General features: G+C 52.5%; 1 pseudogene; it reads left to right on the top strand.

Annotated features, from left to right (window-relative positions):
- Positions 1–3,738: 3,738 nt before the first annotated feature.
- LOC103769129 lies at positions 3,739–4,758 on the top strand (annotated as a pseudogene).
- The last annotated feature ends 1,843 nt before the right edge of the window (positions 4,759–6,601 follow it).

The raw sequence follows: 6,601 nt of genomic DNA, 5'->3' as shown, positions 1-6,601 counted from the left end.
TATAAATTGTAGCAGAAATCTAAAAAGCTGGAAGGACTCTCCTAAAATTTGGCTTCTCTAAAAAAATGGAGGCTTAAAATTCACGCCTGGTCCCCGAAGCTGCTGCAGGTTGTGCTGTGGATTCTGCTTTGCATCCTCCCATCCCGTGTTCCTTCTGGTTTTGAGATGCTTTGGGGTCCCAGGAGCTGCAGAATGCTGAGGCCAAGGCAGAGTGGGGTTTTGGAGCTGCCTCCACGAAATGGCTTCGTGCTGGTGGACATGTTGGGCTCGTGTCTTGTAAAAGGCAGTTATTAATTTAAATGCTAGATCAAATGTCAGTGTCCTTTGATTCTCGGCACACTGACTGTATCCTCCAGAGCCTGCCTAAGACTTTGTCTTGTTAAAGAGCTCCTGTTAGTTCACCCATAAAGTAATAACTGTGTTTAATATTAAACTCCCAATGTACTTCGAATAAGCTGATGCATATTCATGTTTGGGAGGCAACTTCATTCCTCAGTAATGACTCATCAAATGTAAAATCAGGCACGTTAGCTTCTAATTAAAAAGCCTATTCACACAGCTAAAACCAAGCTGCCTTTCACAATAATCTAATCACTAGGATTTTGAAGCCTCGGCTGCTTGAGAAATATTTGGGAAGCTGGAAAAGGGGGAGGTGACATTTGAAAGAGGCTCTTCTCGGCCGGATTTCGAATTCCTCGAGTTCCTGCTGCCTCTGTCGGGGGCAGGAGTGTTAAATATTGGCTGCTAAAGCTTTAAACTGGCTGGTAGAGGAGAGCTCCGGCCAGGGCACTGCCCCGGGGTTGTGCAAGGCTGGGGAGAGCCCAGCCTGGTGCAGCATCAGATGTTCCAGCAGCTCTTGCTGCTGGGTTCCACCAAACCGAAGCCATTCGGTGGCGGGGCTGCTGAAAAGGATGTTGCCACTAGCAACTCCAAACCCCAAATAACTGAGGGTTGTAATTCTGGCCAGCCGTGCTGGGAGACCCTGTGTTTAAGGCTGACTAATGTGGAAGGAGTAACCTGAAAGGCAGTTGGGTATTTACTGGGTGCTGCTGTTGTTGTGGCAGGGGGGGAAGCGGCAAGTCAGGACGCAGGCTGGGGCTGCTCCTGCCTGCCTGTCAGGGGCAATTATCCAACCACACGTAACGTGAGGTGCTGTTTTGGGAAGCAGGTCAGCAGCTGCCTAACCCTTGAAATATCCAACCCTCTGGGGGGGAAAAAAAAACCCTCCTACCTGAACCCAGGGAGGAGATGAGCTTTGGGTTGAGAGCGGGCTGGAGCCTGCTGTCGGCAGGGAAGGGGCAAAGCTCTCTGCTCCCTGCTGCTCTGCAGGCTGGAGCTTTTTTGGGTGGTTTCAGAGAATGATGGGAGTTGAAAGGGACCTCTGGAGATCATCTCATCCAACCCCCCATGCTCCAGCAGCTCACCCACAGCAGGGTGCCCAGGGTCACAGCCAGGCAGGTTTGGGATCTCTCCAGAGCAGGAGACTCCACAGCCTCTCTGGGCAGCTGCTCCAGGCTCTGCACCCTCACCCCAAAGAAGTTTCTCCTCCTGCTCAGGTGGCACCTCCTGGGTTCCAGTTGGTGCCCGTTGCCCCTTGTCCTGTCTCTGGGCACCACTGACCAGAGTCTGGCCCCAGCCTCTTGCCCCCCGGGGCCCTTTAGCTCTTGCTCAGCACTGATCAGATCCCCTCTGAGGCTTCTCTTTTCCAGGTTGACAGCCCCAGCGCTCTCAGCTTTTCCTGGGCACAGGCTCCACTCTTAACCTGAGACAAGACTGACTTGAGCAGTTGCATTTTTCTCCCATTTTTTCTGAATGCTGGACCTGTAAACCTGGGGAGCTCCAGTGCACCTGAAGTTTGTCTGAAACACTTGAGGTGCTGAGCTGTGCTCAGAAGGACGTTAAGTAGATGTTCTTTAGGGCTGGGGAATTAATCTGGAGTAGATCTTCTCTGAGTGCTGGTCCTAGCTCTGCAGCTAAGGCTTTTGTGACCTATATCTTGTCTCTCTAAGCCTAACAGCATAAAACTCTTAACTCCATGAGCAGTGTTGGAGCTGTGCCTCGGGTGAGTGACTCCAGTGACTGATCACTTGGCAACAAATGTGCACTGGGAACTCCCCTGTGATATTTGTCCCGTGGGGGGGAGTAAACCTGTATCTCTTCTAGAGTAAATTCACTTTTCACTCTATCTGCCTCTGAGAACAGCTGCTCTCAAGGCCACACTGGATGTGCTGGTGGGGACTTGGGACTTCCGATGGTGAATAGCTGCCTGGGTAACTGTTGCCCGACATGTGACTGTCACCATTTGGTTGGCAAGGAGCCCAGGCACATTTCTAGCCTGAGCAGTGGTGGCTCATGTCAGGGAGCAACAGGGAAAACACCAGCAGAGAAGCTGCATCGTGAGAATTAACAGCCTCTGAGTTTTCAAACATTTATCAGCTTGTCCTGTGGACCTTCTGCTTGTGTGGGCAGCAGCAGCTCCTTGGTGTGGTCACCAGGAGGTCTGTGACGTGCTATGGGTTGTGTGTGGTGGTCCTTCACCTTCTGTGTGGTGTTGCTTCTAAACAAGACTTGTAGAGGGGCAGTTTTGTAGCTCCCACACTCTGCTGTCCCCCAGAACAGCCTCCTCGGGGCCAGGTCAACCAAGCAGGGGCTCGGCCCTTCTGATCAAGATTTGAAGCTTAGTGGGGCCTCTTAAACTAGGGCAGCCTCCCAGTGCTGAATAGCCCAGTCAGACTGGCTCTGGGTGATGGGCTTTGTCCGTTTGCATCCCAAGCTTTGGCTCTTTCAAGCTCTAGCCTTGCTTCCAGCCCTGGGTGAGCTTGGATGGGAGGTAATTGCTGGAGAGGAACATGAAAGCCAGGAGGAGAGGTGGGAAGAGCTGCTGGTGGAAGATGTGAACTTAATCTTGCCTGGGATCTTTGAGCTCAGTTAAACTCAAATTATAAGCTGGTGTCCAGCTAGTTTCTTTCTTTTTTTTGGTCTTGGGGTTATTTCAGCCTCCTGCACGTTAAGTAATGGGGCGAGTGATTCAGCTTTGCTCGGAAGGAACAAAGCTTTGGAGGTGCTGGTGGGTGTGCCAGGCCTGAGCAGGCAGCGTTGAAATTGCTGGAGTAACACCCCTCAGATGAAAGCTGCCTCTTGTGCTTGATAGCCTGCCAAGTTCTGCACAAAGCTCTGACACACTGGAAATTGTTAGGATACACTTACTAGTTAGGACATGAACTCGCATACGCCTGGCTGGGGCTTCTGAGCAGCTCTGACATCTTGATTTGCCTTTAATGAGTCTTGACAAGCAAAGGGGATGGCCAAAAGGAGTGATTAAATCCCCAGGGACTGCTGCTGCCTGGTATTTGGAGTCCCTTTTGGCTTGGTAGGGCTTGGCTGGGTGGCTGGAAAGGCTCCTGCAGCCGTGGGGACACAGAGGGGGGCAGGGAGCACCCCACACGGGTGCAGATAACCCCTCTGCTTTGGGGTGGGGAGAGCAAAGGGCTGGACTGGAAGCAGGAGCAGGACTGAAATGCCCTGTAACACAAGGCAGTAAGTGGAGGAGAGCCACCCCCAGCTGCTGGCAGGGCTCTGGATGCTTTCCAAAGTGACCTCTTTCTAATGGATTAGCTTTTTATTTCCCTGGCTCGTGCCGGGGTGACCCACATTAGAGCAGGGAGCGGATCCCGCCACCGTACCCGGGCTGCTGCACGAGCCCTTCCTCCCTTCTCACTCCCTCTCTTTACACCCCAGGTCGTCCGTAGTCGCCTGGAGAAGAAGGGGGTCGTGGTCCATAACGTGAGGCTGAATGGCTCAGCAGCCAGTCACGTTCTGCACCAAGACAGTGGCTTGGGGTACAAAGACCTGGATCTCATCTTCGGCGTCGATCTGAAGAGCGAAGACGTCTTCCAGCTGGTTAAAGATGTGGTCATGGATTGCCTCCTGGACTTCCTCCCAGAAGGTGTCAACAAAGACAAGATCACCCCCATGACTCTGAAGGAGGCCTACGTGCAGAAGCTGGTGAAGGTGTGCAACGAAACCGACCGCTGGAGCCTCATTTCCCTCTCCAACAACAGCGGGAAGAACGTGGAGCTCAAGTTCGTGGACTCTCTCCGGAGGCAGTTCGAGTTCAGCGTGGATTCCTTCCAGATCATCCTGGATTCCCTCCTGCTCTTCGGGGAGTGCTCGGAGAACCCCATGGCTGAGAACTTCCACCCCACGGTCACCGGGGAGAGCATGTACGGGGACTTTGAGGAGGCCATGGATCACCTCCGGAACAGGGTCATCGCCACCAGGAACCCCGAGGAGATCAGAGGTGGGGGGCTTCTGAAATACTGCAACCTCCTGGTGAGGGGATTTAAACCCAAATCGGAGGTGGATATGAAGGCCCTCCAGAGGTACATGTGCTCCAGGTTTTTCATAGACTTCTCTGACATCGGCGAGCAGCAGAGGAAGCTGGAGTGCTACCTTCAGAGCCACTTTGTTGGGATGGAGAGCAAAAGATATGACTATTTGATGACCCTCCACAGGGTGGTCAATGAGAGCACGGTCTGCCTCATGGGACACGAGAGGAGGCAGACCCTGAACCTCATTGCCATGCTGGCTGTGAGGGTCCTGGCTGAGCAGAACATCATCCCCACCGTCACAAACGTTACCTGCTACTACCAGCCAGCTCCTTACGTCAGCGAAATAAACTTCAACTACTATGTCACCCACGTGCAGCCCTTCCTGCCTTGCAATCAGTCTTACCCAACGTGGCTTCCCTGTAACTGAGCCAGGAACAAACGTCAGGGTCTGTCCTCCAAGGTATTTCCTTGCCTTGGGGAGTGGGGAGGGTGGGGAGAGGGACAAAAAAAATAGACAAAAAAAAACAAAAGACAAAAAAAAAAAAATAAACCCCACACAACCCAGAACTGCAACAAAAGGAAACTTCCTGGACTCTTTGCTCGAGTGTCTTGTTCCTGGGGTTGTTGGAACGAGGCCCATCTGCTGTACACTGTGATGGGAAGTGCAGTGTTCTGGAGACGTGGACGTTTACGGGAAGACTTCGATCCCTTATGGAATTCTGGAGGCAAATGGGGGAGGGCTGGGTGAGGGGGGGTGTGTGAGGGGAGATTGTAGAATTACACTAAGGTAGAGCTGCACTGCCCTGGAGCGGATCTGGATCAGAGGGGTTTTTAGTGTGGGATGTGTTCCGGGTGTGCAGACTTGTGGTTTCTGAAGAGAGAAGCCAGAGTGGCTAAATTCCTTTTGAAGGACCAAAGAATCCTGTTTAAGTGCCTGTAACAATATCAACACAACTGTACTGTAAACCTTATTTTTTTTTTGCAGGGGCTGACATCCCGAGAGCTTTGAGTGTGGGGGTGTCTGAAGAGGAAAAAAAAAAACCTGTTTCTGTTGGGGGTGGTGGGCAGGGAGGGTCAGGAGATCATTTCTTGTAACCTTGCTCCAGCGGGAGCTGAGCCGGCGGGTTCCGTGCCGCTGGGGGGGTTTTGGGCATGGCTTGCTGCCTGCCAAGGACCAGCCACAGCAAAGAGCTGCCCAAGTGGATTTGCATCCTCAGAGGTGGGCTGGGAATGCCTGGAAAAACCTGGGGGCGCTGGGGTTGGGGGAGTGCATGGTGGATGATGCTGTGCAGAGCTTCCTGGAGGACAGGGCCCGATATCTGAATCGCCTCGAGCTCCCAAGTCTGCAGTGCCAAAATGTAGCCGTGGAGATAAGTGAGGAGGTGGAAGATCTGTCCAGGAGCCTGCCCCAGGCTACCCTACCTAATCCTGTATCTTCTAGGGGAATTTGAAATGCTGCTTTATGGGTTGGTTGGGGTTTTGTTTTTTTTTTGGCATGCAGTGTGGTTTTAATGCACAAAGCCCAGAGGCCGGCTGGGTTATCTGGGAAGACAAGGCTTGTCCTTTGAAGCACAAACCAACTCCTTCACTAGTCAGTTATCTCCAGCTATTGCTGTGCAGGGGGCTGGAGCCCCTGTCCTCCTTGGAGATAGGCAGACCTCTTCCAGACTTCAGCCTCGTGTGGCTGGAGATCTTCCCTCTGCCCTCGGGCAGGTCCTATCTTCACAAGCAGCCTGTTCCCAGCTGTGTGATTCCACACGTGAGCCACCGATAGCATTTGAAATTCATTCTCTAGCTAGAAATGGAGCCTGGGGTGGTGGGGAGATCGTGTCAAAGTCAGTTGGCCTTAGGAAAACGTTTTCTCTAAAGAAACCCTCTGTCCTGAGGGGTCGGGCTCGTAGGCAAGTGTGGCTTTGAAGTCGTTGGGTGTCCTAGAGCACAGAGTCTTTTGCTGAGGTGCCTGGATTTGCCGTGCCCCTTCTCCTGAAACATCATCTCAGGCTGGAGCTGTGCACGGAGGGAGAGGAGGGTGAGCAAGCAGGCCCTCTGGAGGTGCTGCTCTGGGAGCACTGTGACCTCGTGGTGCTTCCCCCGAGGCTGATGTTACCTGAGTATCTTGAACTTGTTTTTTTTTTTATGTTCTTTTTTTTTTGTGACAAAACTGTAATAGCTGGGCAGATTGAACGCTCTAATAAAGACTAGATCCTTGGAATGTGTATAGCCAGATTGCTACCTTCTTTGGGGGTAGGGGTGATGTGGAGGGGGCCTAA

Source organism: Merops nubicus, unplaced genomic scaffold (genome assembly GCF_000691845.1).
Source record: "Merops nubicus isolate BGI_N331 unplaced genomic scaffold, ASM69184v1 scaffold35102, whole genome shotgun sequence".
In the NCBI taxonomy this organism is placed as follows: Eukaryota; Metazoa; Chordata; class Aves; order Coraciiformes; family Meropidae; genus Merops; species Merops nubicus.
Note: the sequence above shows the minus strand (reverse complement) of the source record. Positions and strands in the feature narration are given on the sequence as shown.